A 15,756-nucleotide genomic window follows, 5' to 3' on the forward strand; every position below is an offset into this window, starting at 1 on the left:
CTGACAGCCCTGGAGGAAGATAATGTCCCTCTTATGCACCATGTCATACACCAGGACCAGGGGATTGTCCACAATGGGGAGACCCAGTTTTACCCCCTCTGCCATGTCCAGGCCAGTTTCGGATTCACAATTCAAGAGTAAAATGACTTTTTAAAGATGGGTCCTGGAAACAGGGAGGCCGGTGCATTCTGGGATATCCAGTCAGAGGGCAGCTGTTATGATGAAGGGGAAAAATCATTGTGTTAGTATCAGATGAGAGGAAGACCACGCGGGCAGGGAGAGTCGTTAATGAGGCAGATTGGGGATGGTATCATGAGAAAATGCACTTCACCTGGTGGAGAGTAACCCTCCATGAAACCAGATTAAAACGATACTTGACCATATCATAAGATGGTTTAGGCCTCTGTCTGTCTGAATCAAAACAGGGATGAAATATTGGGTGCAACAAACTTGGAGTGGAGAATTATACAGTAGATTAAAATCCTCAAAAAAGGGGTAACACAATGTTCCAGACTGTTAAAAGGAGCAGGGAAAATCCCCTGCCTTATATTTACCGACATTATTCAATCCTGCAGCACTGATGCCGGAGGACAGGAAAATGGCTAATACTGCAACTTTGTTTACTGTGGAGCAAGGGACTGAGTGAATAGGTCGAGGCTGGAACTGTGAGAGTGAATAAACGGTCACTGAGGAAGTCCCAGGGACTCCAGGACAGTCGGTCTGGATTTAGTCAAGGAAGATCGTGTGTAATTAATCTGACTGTCGGTCTGAGGCACTAACCTGTAACTGCATGTGAATTACTGGGATTTTACGAGAGATCCCATGGCAGACTGTTTAAAAACAGAAACTATGGGGTCCAGGTGAATGAAGCAAACAACCCAGAAAAGTGTTAGGCAAGGCATTTAGGGACATCAGCAATAGAGGAGAATGTGCAATAAATGAGCGCGTGGTCAGTGTGGGCAGATAAATGAAGGTAGCTGGAAACACCAAAAATCTCGTTAATGGAGCAAATGGCATCATTTCGTCAGAAAGCCAAAGGGCAGAATTTCACAACAGGAAGCTTATGCAGGAACTGTATAAAGAATGAGTTCAGTCAGAGCTTGGGGACTGTGTGCAGTTCTGGTCACCCCATCACATGGAAGGATGGGATTGGACTGGAGAGGGTACAGAGGAGATTCTTCACCCTGTGACAGTGGAAGTGCAGTTATGAGTAAAGATTGGAACGGAGGGTGCTGATAGATTAGATTGGGGTGCAATATTGTCAGGAGCCTGGGTAGAAAGGGAGAGAATACCTTGCTCCTGTTGGAGAACTCAGTTATCAGTGGAAATTATTTAATGTAATTTATTTGAAATATTAGAGAATTGATGAGGAAAGTTGTTATTTAACGCAGTTTATGGTCGGGATCTGGGAGTCACACATGGAAGTAGAAACTCTCAAACCATTTTAAAAAGGAGCCGGGATCTGCACCTGAAGTCCTACACTGTCTAGGGAGAAAGAACTAGGGCTTTAAAAATCAACATTACATCTTGTCCAATGCAGACAGTGGACCGAGTGATCTCTTCTATACTGTGCTATTTTCTGAAGTTTGCAAAGGTTACCAAAATCTGATAGGATTAATACGCACGGATGAGGGATGAGGGCAGGGAGGAGCAGTGTGTGAATTGATTAGCATCACAATAATACTGATCCCATCCTTTATACACAATGCTACTTCACTGTGTTGTCCTGCTTATCCTTCCTGTAGAAATGGGGAAAAATTTTGATTATCCATGTCTGTCTTGGTCACACTGCAGCCATATCTCCATAATCCCAGCTCAATCTGACCTGGTTCACACTATTTAACGCTACCATTTCACTGGCCTTGTTCAAAATTTCCCAGCTTCATTCTTGCCCCATTGAAGCCTGCTCTCAATCAACTAATGTTTCTCAGTCACAATTATTGCATGTCATTCTCTACAACATCCTGAACTTTACAATAAAATGATCGCTGTGCCCCAAAACCATCCCCTACCGACACTGGATCCACTTGCCCCACCTCTTTCCCAAGGACCAGATCCAACAGTACATGCTGTCTTGGGCTTGATACATACTCCTGCAGTGAGTTCTCCTCCATGTAATCCAGGAACACTTGCCCCTCGTGACCATTCACCATCAGTATCCCTGTCTATATCTGGAAACATTACGTTTCTCAGTATAACCGATCTGTAGTATTGTCATCGCTCTCAAATGACCCTGCATATTTATTCTCTCCATCAGTTCTTTGGTTGCTGGCCGACAGACTGTACCTCACAGTGTAAGTGTACACTTTTTGTTCTGTAGCTCCAGCCAAATTCATTCTGTCCTTGGACGGATCCTCTTTCTCTTGGACCCTTTAACTAACACTAATCAAAACAAATACTTCTACCTTCATCTTTTCCCTTCACTTCTATCATTTCAGAATCCCTTATACCCAGCACTATTTAATACCCAGTCTTGCTATTCCTTGAGCCAGCTCTCGATGATCAGTCCATCAGATTTCCACACACCAATCTGCATCTAGAACTCCCCACACTCCGAGTATTCATGTCTATGCAGAGTACCTCAGATTAAGCCTTTCTTTCTTACTCCATCTTCCACTGATAAACTTGTTGTTGTAAATTAGTACCAACTGTATCTCACATTATTTTGAGAATTCTGGTAGTCTCCTCTTCTATTTCATGTTGGATCTTAAGCAGACACCAAGTTATTTTCAATCCCTCCCAAACACCCCGTAAGAAATTCAGTCCCAGCTCTGTCACGTTATCCCATCCAGCTTGTACAGTTGCTGCCTTCCCCAGAACCAGTCCCAATGTCCCAGGAATCTGAAGCCCTTCCTGCTGAATCATCGTTCCAGTCACACTCTCATCTACCTAAAACCACGAGTCCTGTTCTCACTTGGACACGGCACTTGGAGTATTTCAGGGATTGCTGCATTTGCGGACCGGCTTGCTAACCATCCACCTTGCTCCCTAAATTCTGACTCCCAGACCACTTCGCCCTTCCTACCCAGGTCATTCCTACCAACATGAACATGGCCTTTGACTGCTCACTGTTCCCCAGACGAATGTCCTGCAGACACGGTGACATTCTTAACCCCACTATCGTGGAATTACAGACACGCTGACACCTTCTTCACTTTCCTGACTCCCTTGTGCCTATTGCTCCTCCCTCCTTCTCCCTCCCCTCCTGTACAGTCAGGCTGCTTGTGGTACCACAGACATGGCTCTGACTGCCCTCCCTTGAGCAGCCTACAATGTAATCAGCTTCCAAACTGGGAAACAGAATTGGGAGGGAGATACCAGGATTTTCTTGTCTTCCCTCATTGTTTCTCTCTGGTTGCCTCATCCCCCAGACCCTTCCTTCTTCCAGGCTGTCATGTCTGCAGGGTAATCTGCTGTGTGTGTGTGTGCTATCCACCTAACTCTCAGCATCACAGATGTGCCATAGAGTCTCTAGTCACTGTCTGAACTCCATGACCAAGTGCCCATCTAGGATACAAGCAGGGGCTATGACTTCCCAATGTAACAGAACACATTTTCCATCTGACAAACAAGTCTTGCCATGTCTTAAAATGCAATATGTCTGGAGTAACTTAATTAATTACTTAGAATGAAGTTAGCATTTGGGAAATAATAATATGGTTAAGTCCCTTATTCAACTGGTCTTACTGAGGTTAATTTATTATATTGGCTCACAATTTCAGTTCTCCCTCTTATTTCTGTGTTCAACCCTTATTTCAGAAGTTGAAAAAAAATTGCTAACTTATAGCAATTAACTGACAGTCGCTAATAGTGGTGTATTTATCAGCCAATGAAATTACAGCCTTTTCTGCGATGGCTCTTGCACTTCTTTCAAACTCAGTGCAGGCAGGTCCCAGCAGCAGAAGTTATCTCTGTGACTCCCAGGGACGTGTAATCCTCCAGCTCCCACTCAACTCTGCTCCTTCACAGGGTCACCATCTCTGTGACTCCCAGGTATGTGTAATCCTCCTGCTCCCACTCCACTTTGCTCCCTCACAGGGTCACCGTCTCTGTGACTCCCAGGCACGATTAGGCCTCGATCCTCAGTGTTGATTTATATCCTCCCACTTTGCTGCCTCTGTAACTCCCAGGTGTGAGTGAGCCTCATGCTCCTGCTCCAAGTTGCTCCCTCACATGGTCACTCCCTCTGTGACTCGGTGTTGATTTCGAGCCTCCTGCTCTGCTGCTTCTGCAACTCCAAGTCCCAGTCAGCCTCGATCCTCGCTGCTGATTAATATTCTCCCGCTCTGTGCTGCTCTCTCTCAGGTTCCCTCCCTTTGTGACTCCCAGGTAATGGTAGGCCTCAAGCCTCAGCTGAGATTTATAACAGTCCATTCCGTATTGCTCTCTTATAGGATCGCCGTTGTGACTGGAAAAACATTAGAAAAGGCAGGACTAGACAAAGCAGAGAGTGTTACAGTGATTGAGCGTGCTATATGGGATGGAACAGGTATTCTGGGGAGCTAGGCAAACCTGCATCAACTCAAGAACGTTACTGGAAGATACAGTGAGAGTTTCAGACATTGAAGAAGGCAAGGGAAAAAGAGAGATGGTGGCTTGTGCATGACGGAGCTTTGTAGAGTCTAAGTGACTTTTTCTGAGCTGCTTATAGAGATGTGTAGACTTCAACAAATGCAAATTGAGAGCCAGCAAGTGTTGTCTGGTCCTGGAGATTTGGATGGAGTCTTGGATGTGACAGGCTTGGATGTGACAGAGTGAGAAGACTTGCAGTAACTGGGGGGAATATAAACCTTTGGGGCACTGGTAATTTTCAAGGACCCCCAGGACTTGAGGAGGTGTAGAGATTGGGCGCATTCCAAATAGTAGGATTGTAGGGGCTGGAAGTCCTGAGATGGATAGGGAGGAAGAAAAGTGCCACTTTAGCACACGCAATCATTATAATTAGAGATTTAGGAAGGGAACCTGTGCTATCATTGATTGCAGTTATATGGAGACTAACAGAAACTGAAGGGGTTACAAATTTAAAATGGGAGAGATTTTGGATGATCAGAAGTTTAAACAAGAATAAAGTAATTTTAGTGATCTCTAGCACAGATGGGAATGGAGGAGGTGAGATATTGTGATGAACTGTCAGATTTATATGGCGGGGAGGATGTGAGATATAAAAGGGAGAGGTGCATTATCTGTGTGCAGTTACAGACGTGAGGAGTGTTGGAGCGCCTGCTGGAGGCTACACAGATAACAACAGTTCCAACGGCTGGTGCAGTGGCTGAGGAAGGCAGCTCCCCACCACCTTCTCAGGGACAACTCCAAATCAACAATAAATGCTGGCCCAGCCAACAAAGCTCATGTTCATGAATGAATGATGGAAGGAATAAAAGATCTACAAGTAGCACTGAGGTCACTCAGGCAGGCCCTTTCAACAGCACTTCATAAACCCGGAACCACTATACCCTGGAAAGAGAGGAACTCCAAGTACATGGGAACACCAGCATTTCTAAGATGCCTTCCAAGCCATGCTCCATCCTCCCATCACTGTGTTTGTCCCTACACCCAAAGGACTGCAATGGGTGAGGAAGGCATCTCCCCACCAGCTTCTCCAGGGAATTACAGATGGGAAGGTAATGGGGAAACTCTGCTGTTTCCAGCCAGACAGAAAAATAAATCCAGCAGTGGGTGTTAAATGACATTTCCGTTTCAGACCAACATGCTGAGCATGGATAGAGGATTTGTCTGATTGGCACAAGGCAGGGAGTGTGAAGAAAGGGGTCTTTTTCACGATGGGAACTGGTGATGGGGGAGCTCCACGGGGTCAGTGTTGGGACTACACTCAACACGTTATTCATTCAGAGTCTGAACAAAGGATGTGAAGGGGTACAAGAAATGGGTTTCCAAGAAAGATCTCAGGGATGAAATTTGTGTTATATGAGGAGCAGGTGAAGTCTCTGGGTCTGCACTTGATGAAGTTTCAGAGGCAGTGGCAGAATCTCATTCAAATTTACAGAATACTGAGGGGCCTGGATGGAGTGGACGTGGGCAAGATGTTTCCACGAGCAGGAGAGACCAGGAGCCAAGGGCACAGCTTCACAGTGAAGGGACGACCCTTTAGAATAGAGATGTGGAGGAATTTATTCAGCCAGAGGGTGATGGATCTGTGGAACTCACTGCCTCATGGGGCTGTGGATGCGAAGTGATTCAGTGTATCTAACTCAGAGATAAGCAGGTTCTAGATGAATAAGGAGATCAAGGGTTGCAGGGAGTGAGAGAACGGGGTTGAGAAACAACTCATACACAATTGAATAGTGGAATGGACCTGATGGATTGAATGGTCTAATTCTATCCCTATATATGATGGTCTTATGGACTGCGCTTATTCAAAAAGTTTCTAAGTGTGCAGTTAGTATTTCTGGCATATCGTTTAACATACATCCCAGCACTTTCGTGATTATTGCTGTCAGCTCTTGGTTTCAGATTAACTGCAGAAAGGTTCACCAGGCTGGTCTTCAAAATGGAGGGATATTGATGAGAAGAGGTGGAGAAGGTTGAATTTGCAGTCGTTAAAATTTAGAAAATGAGGCAAATTTATTGATACACCAAAGATTCTTGTGTTCTTACAGATTCGATACTGAGACATTGTTTCACTGAGCAAGGATCTGTAACGGGAGATGAAGGGGAATACAGTTACCAGACAAGCTAAGAGAGAAAAGCTGGGCTGTAGAGACTGGAGGATGTTACAGAGTTCGGTGGTTTGACATCACTGTTGGTGGTTAGAGATCAGGTGGTTTTCGGGCTGAAAGATGTCAAGTGGAGTTACAGGATTATCAGTTTTGAAGGATTTACAGAGATCGGGAGGAATATAGGGACTAGAGATTACACAGTAGTAGTTGGAGCTTCAGAAATTTTTAGAGAAAGGGAGGGTTATAGGCACTGGAGAGTAGACAGATGGGGTGGTATTTGAACTACAGGAGTTTATAGAAAAAGGAAGGACTGGAGATTACACGGATTGGGGTGGTAGTTGGAGCTGCAGGAGTTTATAGAGACTGGGAGGATTGTTGGTGCTGGGAATTACACTGACATGGACAAGAGTGGAGGGGAGGGTTGAAGGGGCTGGATCAGTTCAAACAGCCAGGGAGAAGTGTAGGGATTGGAGGAGCCAGAGATACTGAGGATTGTAGAGCTGCAGGAGTTCAGAGAGTTACTGAGGACTGTGAAGGCAGGTTTGCAGCATTCCCATCAGTTACATAGAGATGTGGAATGCTGTTCTGGAGGGGGTTACAAAAATCGAGAGGGTTGCAGATACTGGAAGATATTACAAAGACAGTGAGCTGTAGAATTTGAGGAGGTTACAGTGACAGGATGCGTTGAGGAGTTGGAGGCTGCTACAGGTGTTAAACATGCTGCAGAGGATCAATAACCTTACATCGATCGGGTGATTGGAAACTCTGGAGATAAAGAATGAGAATTGCAGTAACTGAAGAATATCACAGAGATGGGGAGTAACATATGAGTTAGAGGAGTTATAACATGAGATGGGCTGTATTCAATGGAGTCAGAGAAGATACAGGGAAATCTGAAGGGACTAGAGATGATCAAGAGGGCAGTGAGGCTTCTCTCTGTCGGATTGGGTCAGTTTACGCAGGCATGGGGTATTTTATGGAATTGTGCTACTTACAGAAATTATAAGAGTTGTATAGAATTGAGGAAAGAACAGCGATATGGAAGGCTGTAGTTAATGAAGACTTTTGTTGATGTCAGATGCTGAAGTTCTGGAAAGTATACGGACCAGCAAGCTGTACAATCTGTCAGAGTTTACAGAGAAAGGAACAGCAATAGAACCAGGAGACACAAACACAGATAGGGAGTATTACAGACACTGGAGGAGGTTTCTGCTATCGGGATGGTTGTAGGGGAGTGTAACGTTTACACAGATAGGGGTGTAAGAGCTGGAGAAGATTATGGAGATGATTAGATTGGTAGGGGGACCGAAGGAGCTTACATTGACAGGGCGGGTGATAGCGACAGGAGGATGTTACAGAGATAGTAAGTCTTACAGAAACTGATCGGGAGAGTCACAAGCATTGGAGCTGGTTCCATAGATCGGGGGTTTTACAGGGTCCTGAGAGGATTACGCAGATAGGGAGGTTTGTAGGATGTCCACATTTTCAGAGTGTTTCAGGAATGGAAAAGGTTACCCAGTTAAGGAGGGATGTTGGAGCTCACAGAGACTCGGAGGTTTGAAGGGGTTGGGGCTGATTATGGATAGAGGGATATATTTAGGTACAGTAATATGGAACGCAGAGGGAGAGTTTAGATTAGATTCCCTACAGCATGGGAACAGGTACTTCGGCACAACATGTCCACACCAAATCTCCAAAGCGTAATCCACCCAGACCCACTTCTCTCCGACAATGCACCTAACACTATGGACAATTTAGCCTGGCCGATTCACTTGACCTGCACATCTTTGGACTGTGGGAGGAAACTGGAACATCTGGAGGAAACCCACGCAGACACAGGGAGAAGGTGCAAACTCCACACAGACAGACAGTCACCTAACGCTGAAATTGAACCTGGGTCCCTGGCACTGTGAGGCACCATTGCTCACCACAGAGCCACCGTGCTGCCCCAAATTGCAGAATTACACAAAGGGAGAGTGTTTGAGGTGCTGGGAGGACTGTAGGGAGTGGACGAGCAAACAGAGATGTGGAGTGCTGCTGTGGCTTGAAAAGGGTCTGGAGGTGTTCATATCGGTAAGGAGGTCGGTAGGGTTGGGAGAAGGTTACTGTGGTCGTGTGGTACTATAGGCCAGGAGGCAGGAGTGTGATCGGACCTGCAGAAGGTTACAGTGATATCATGTTTTCTTGGGGCTTGAGGAAGGTCCACAGGTGGGTATTTTGCTCCAGGCTGGAGGATTTTACAGAGACAAGGACACTAAGTATTGTGCAAAACTACAGAAATAGGAATTATTGTACTGAGTGCAGGATGAGATTATTGAGATTGGGCATGTTATCGACATTGGAGCAATTTACATACAGGGAGAGTCATCAGCATCGGAGTAGGTTTCAAATACAGCAGGAATATGGGAGGGGTGGAGGTTACAGAAATAGGAAAATTTCTGGGAATTACAAGCATTCAAGACATTGGCACAAACAATTTAGACCGAAAGGCATGTTTCCTTGCTGTATGACTCTATCACATGACAAGAGATAGCGTGAGGAGGGAATATAGAACAGAAAGATCCCAGGTTTCAATACCATCACTTTAAGGGAGGCCCGCTTTCCCCTCTGTTGTACTGATCCTCACTAAGACAGCATAGGCCTGAATTGATAACTGTCAACTTACTGTATTGACATAGGAAGGCTCAATACAGCAGAGATGAAAATTAACAAGGGGGTGGGGTTTGAGCCTGAGACCATCATGCTCTGTGTTTACCCTTCAACACTGTATCTGTGTCATGTCTTCTGGACCAAAGTTCAATCCCTTAAATACACTCTGCTCTGTTCACTGTGAGTGATCTTGTCTCGCTGCAGGATTTACTGAAGGCTCCAGATCTCACTCTCTATCTCTCTGGCTGACCAACTGTCTTCAGTGTGGTGATGGACGAGACAGGAAATGGGAATTCTGCTGAGTCAAGAGCATCCTGAGTATCTACAGGAGACAGAGAAACAGACAGAATGGGAAATTAGACTGATGCTGTGAGGGTTACACATGGAGAATGGCACTAAGTTCCTCAGAGATCTGGAAAACCCCAGTCTCCATCCCTGGTCTGTGTTGCCTCATCTCCCTGGAGTGGAGAATTCTGTTGGCTCAGGATCTGGAGTAGCTGCAAAAGGTGCAGTCACCGGCATCAATTAGACCCTCACAGTGACAGATACCACATGGAGAGAGACTGTGTGATAGCACCAGAGTGCAGGGAGGGATCAGGATCAAATCACCGTCAGGAAGAAGGTGCTCTGGGATCAGTACTCAGGGATGAGGGAGCTATCAGTGGACCAGGCAATGACCTCGTGTTACTCTCACTAGACTGTTCATCCAGAATTTAACGCCGACCAGATATCCTTTCCTAATTTAATGCCAGAGTCAGGGATACCCATCTAAACACTTAATAATACCCTTTCAGTAAGCAAATCTGTTCGAGGCTGCCAGTCTGGCCTCCATATGAATCCAGACCCAGGGCAATGGGATTGACGCTCAAATGCCCACTGTAATGATCTGACAAGCCACTCAGCTCTAAGGCTGGTCAGGGTGGGCATGCGATGCTGGCCAGCCAGAGACAGCAACATCCCATGAGTGATTTAAAATCAACCCTGCTGGGAGCAGTGTCCTGGCCAATCATGTTGGTAGATTTATGGACAGGGCTTTAAACTGACATGGAGGGTGCAAGGACATAGTTCAGATGAAAGGAGTTTTCCAAATCCAAAGAGAAAATGTGAAGGCTCGGAACAGCATGGGAATGTGGCTGAAGTGAAGCAGAAAAGAACAGGAAGGGACAGAGTTTAACTAAAACTGTACATTAATGAATCAGTTTGTGACAGGACATCGTGGGGAAGAGGAAATTATAATGTTGTTTTGATTTGGAATGGACAAAGTATCTACAATAAGGTAATAGACTTGGGACACAGAAAAATGAGACTTAGTCACCAGACAGACGTGATTACAGGGTGAACAAAAGGTGGAACATAAATGTTCAACAGTAAACAACCTTACAGTATCTCAGGCAGAATGGAAAAGCAAGATGGGAACCCTGACACAAATGGATAACAAAGGCATTACAGAGAAAGCATTTGGTCTCAGATTATGCAGCTGAATCAGCCTGAATGCAAATTCTGGGTGCTATGTGTCAAAAACACAAGCAGGAGAACAGTTTTTATGCTGCCTTGCAGTGTTTCATTGCTCATCCCTGCATTAAACAGAAATTCATTAGAAATTGTAGCAAAGGTGGTGTGATATTTTTTGGAGACTTCAATCTTTGTATAATCTGGGACAGACACATTGGCAAGAGTAATATTATCCGAGATCCTCCTTGAATGATTTTGTCTGTACTGCCTCGAATAACACATTGTGCAAATAGCTAGGGATGTAACTATCTCAGATCGACAGTTGGGTGATGAAGCTGAGTGAATGAGTAATATCACACCGAAATCCTCCAAGAAATTATACCAGAATTCAAAGAGACAATGACATTTTAAAGTGACCATAAAGCATCCCGAGCATCACTAACAAAGCCCATTATATAACTTTGAGAGAGAACTGACCAAGGTAAACAGGGGAAACAGACTGAAATGTCAGGCTGTAAATGAACAGTGGAAAACATTTAGAGCCACAGAGTCCTAGAGACGTACAGCACATAAACGGACCCTTCGGTCCAACTCGTCCACACCGACCAGATATCCTTTCCTAATCTCGTCCCATCTGCCAGCACTTGGCCCATATCCCTATAAACCGGTTTTATTCATATACCAATCCAGATGCTTTTTGAATGCTGCAATTGTACCAGACTCCACCACTTCCTCTGGCAGTACATTCCCTACATAACCACACTCTGCGTGAAAAGGTTGCCCCTTACACCCTTTTAAATCTTTCATCTCTCACCCTAAACCTACGCCCTCCATTTCTGGTCTCCACTACCCCAGGGAAAAGACCTTGTCTGTTTGTCCTATCCATGCCCCTCATGATTTTAGAAACCTCAGGAATGTCACCCCTTAGCCTCTGACACTCCAGGGAAAACAGTCTCAGTCGTTTCAGCCTCTCCCGATAGCTCAAATCCTCCAATCCTGACAACATCCTTGTAAAACTTTTCTAAACACTTTCAAGTTTCACAACATCCTTCCAATAGGAAAAAGATCAGAACTGAATGCAATATTCCAAAAGTGGCCTAGCAGTGCGCTGTACAGCTGCAACATGACCTCCAAACTCCTATATTCAATGCTCTAACCAATAAAGGAAAGCATACCAAACAAAATCTTCACTATGCGCTTACCTGGGTAACACGGGGGCATGGGCGTGGACATGGATTGGACGGTGGGTGTGGTGGGTGAGGGGCGGTGTTGAACGGGTTTGGAGACGGGCTGAGAGTGATGTAGGATATGTCTGGGAAGTGGGGGCAGGCGTCGGTGGAGTTTGGTGTCGGACGGTTTTGGGGGCAGGATTCACTGTTGGGTCGGTTTGGAGGGGTGATGTTGAGGGGCGGGTGGGGGCGGTGTTGGATGGGTTTGGAGGCATGCGGGGTGTGTTTTGGGGGTTTGGCAGGGTGTGGGGGCTCACTCATGGCTTGCTGCTGCCTAGTCACCTGAACAGGGAGCAGACTGAACTGAAAACTCCGAGCCCCAGAGGAAAGGCATTGAATCGATTAACCGAATAATCAATTATCCGAACGAAATAGTGCTCGCCCATCTCGTTCAGATAATCGAGGTTCCTCTGTAAACCATCTGGACTATACCCTAGTGTTGTGTGAGTTTTACCTTCACCCAATCAAGCCCTGCTCAATCCTGCTGAATGGCTCCAATATTGGCCCAGTTCCAGTTTAAGACCTAAATCTGTCAACCTGTCTGATCGTTTTCCACAACTATGTTAAAACTAAGACAGTTGTGGTGACTGGACGCAATGTACTTTCTGACTGATACTTCAGTCATTTGCCTGACTTCGTTTTCTGATGACAGGCCCAGTGTTGCACCCGCCTGAGTAGCATAGAGCCATCTACGTCTTGGTTTAGGAAACTTTCTTGGACACATTTTACAAATTCCACCCAGTGCGGGCCTTTTACACTCTGGGTGACCCAGCCAATCCAGGGGAAGTTAAAATCTCTATCCAATACTACTCTATTATTTTTATAGGTACCTGCAAACTCACGACATATTTGCTCCTCTCGTATCTGCTGGCTATTTGAGGGTCTAGAACACGATCCCAGCAGACTGACCATCCCCTCTTTGTTTCTAACTTTTAAATTTATGCCCTCATTTGATGACTGCTTAACAGAATTGTCTTGATGCACAGTTGTTATGTCCTTCCTAATTAAAAGGACAACTCCCCCTCCTCACTTACTTCTAAATCTGTCCCACCTGTAGCTTCCATATCCTGGAACACTGAGCTGCCAGTCCTGCCCTTCTCTCAGCTATGTTTCGGTTATGGCTATAATATCCCAATCCCCAGAGCTAATCCATGCTCTGAGCTCGTCTGCCTTACCAGTCAGGCCTCGTGCGTTGAAATAAATGCCCTTTAAAACCAGATGTCTTTTCCCTCCCTCGACTGTACCCCTGGATATCCTGAATATGTAACTTGCTCTTGATGGCTGATGTATTTCCCCTGACCTTTCGATGGTCCCTCTCTCACTCACAGTCTCAACTCCCTGCCAAATTAGTTTAAATCCTCCTGGGTAACACTAGCTAATCTCCTCCCTGGGATACTTGTGCCCTTTTGATTCAAGTGCAAACCATCCCCTTTGTACAGGTCCCCTCGACCCCAGAAGAGATCCCAATGACCCATGAACTGAAAACCCTGCCCACTATACCAGCTCCTCAGGCACACATCCATCCGGCCTACCTTTCTATTTCTATCCTCACTGGCACTTGGCACTGGGAGTAATCTGGAGATCATTAAGGTCAATATCCTGCTTTTTTAACTTCTCACCTGACTCCCTGTACTCATTTCACAGGACCCCATCCCTTTGTCTACCTCTGTCATGTGGACCAATGTGCACAATGACCTCTGGATGTTCACCCTCCCCCTTCATAATGTTCAATAACGACTCAGAGACATCCTTGACCATGGTACCTGGGAGGCAGCTCACCATCCTGGGGTCTCTTCTGGAGCCACACAGTCTCCTGTCTGTCCCCCTCACAACTGAGCCTCCTATCAGTATCAGGATCATTACAGAGGATCTGGCAAACAGAGACTGGGAGGAACTCCCTGCAGTTGGGTCCATGTTAGGAAAGTTGAGTATTTTAAAGTGATGCATTGGGAACGCAGGGCCCTTGTGCTCCTTGAAGAGTGAATAATAAAGGCAGCAAGTCCAGGGAATACTGATCAAGTGATATCGTGAGTTCGATAAAGAAAATACAGTGCGCTAAAATGAGATGAAGCCCTTCACAAGTATAGAGAGTACAAGGGGATTGTGGAAAATGAGGGACAAACAATGGTCATGAAATATATTTGGCAGATACAATTGTGGAAAAGCCACAGGTATTTTATCAGCATCGTGAGAGTAAGAGGATTCCCAGCGAAAGAGGAAGGCCTGTGAGAAACCAAAGGGACAATCTGTGCATGGAGCCAGAGGAAGCAGGTGAGGTCTTCAATGAATACTTCCCATCTGTATTCACACAGGTGAAAGACATTGTCGCCGGGGATTTCACTTGGGATGCTGAGGTTCCAGAATATGTTAAGATCAATAAGGAGGAGGTATTAAATGTTTTCACAGGCATAAAGGTGGAGAAATCCCCAGTGCCCAGGGAAATGTATCCCAGGCTGCTATGTCATTCAGAGAAGGACATCTGTCCACCCTCACGTTTTCTGCACGACATATCCACAGCAAACTATTTGCCTCCCAATTACCCTCTTCAAAGGCCAAGCAAGTTACTCAGTTCAAGGGCAGCTTGGACTGGGCAAGAAAGGCTGGTCAGCCAGAGACACCTACATCCCATACCTGATTTAATAAATAATCCATTAGGATGGTCCCACTGGAACCGTGCTGGGACCCGGGTCCTGGCCGATCATGTCAGTAGGTTTATGGACAGGGCTTTAAACTGACAGAGAGGATGCTGGGACAGGGTTCAGGTGAAAGGAGCTTTCCAAATCCAAAGAGAAAAAGTGAAGCAATGGAACAGCATAGGGATGTGGCTGAAGACAAGCAGAAAGGAACAGGAAGGGACAGAGTTTAACTAAAATTGTACATCAGCGAAAAGATTTGTGACAGAAAATTGTGGGAAAGAGTCAGTTATGTTTTTTTTAAAATGGACAACGTCACTGTAATAAGGTAGATGGATTTGTGACACAGAGATAAAAGAGATTTAGACACCAGGGAGACATGGATACAGGGTGAAAAAAAATATTCAATGGTTCACAATCTTGCGGAAACTCGGGAAAAATGGGAAACACTAAAAATAATGGATACCAAAGGCATTACAGAGAAAGCATTTGGCTGCAGATCATGAAGTAGAGTCAGTCTGAATGTAAATTACTACTTGCCAAGGACACAAGCAGCAGAACAGTTTTAGCCACTGAACAGTATACCATTGCTTATCATTGCATTACACAGGGACTCGTTGGAATTTTTTAACAAAGGCATTGTGATAATTTTGGAAAACTTCAATATTTGTATAATCTGGGACAATCACACGGTCAACATTGATATTGGAAGAGGAGTTTGGTTAATTTTTTTTCAGTGTTTCTTTGAAAAACACATTGTGCAACTGTTAAGGGACATAACTAACGCAGAGCAACCGTGTAATGAAACTTAGTGAATGAGTAATGTCACCTGCAGAGATCCTTCGGGAAATTGTGATAAATTGCAGTTTAAAGAAATATAAAGTTTTAAAGGGATTCACAGAGGACAAGCTACAACTAGAAACAAAAATAGCCAATTACATGTGTGTGAGAGGACAAATGACCAAGGTAAACAGGCTAAACAGACTGAAACATGTGTCTGTAAATGGACAGCAGAAAACATTTGAAGGAACAGTGTAAAACACTCATCAGAAGGACATTCCCTTGAAACAGTATAAACCTCAGCAAGAAATCCCCACTGGTCCCGCACTCAGGACA

Source organism: Chiloscyllium punctatum, chromosome 6 (assembly GCF_047496795.1).
Source record: "Chiloscyllium punctatum isolate Juve2018m chromosome 6, sChiPun1.3, whole genome shotgun sequence".
NCBI classification, from domain to species: Eukaryota; Metazoa; Chordata; class Chondrichthyes; order Orectolobiformes; family Hemiscylliidae; genus Chiloscyllium; species Chiloscyllium punctatum.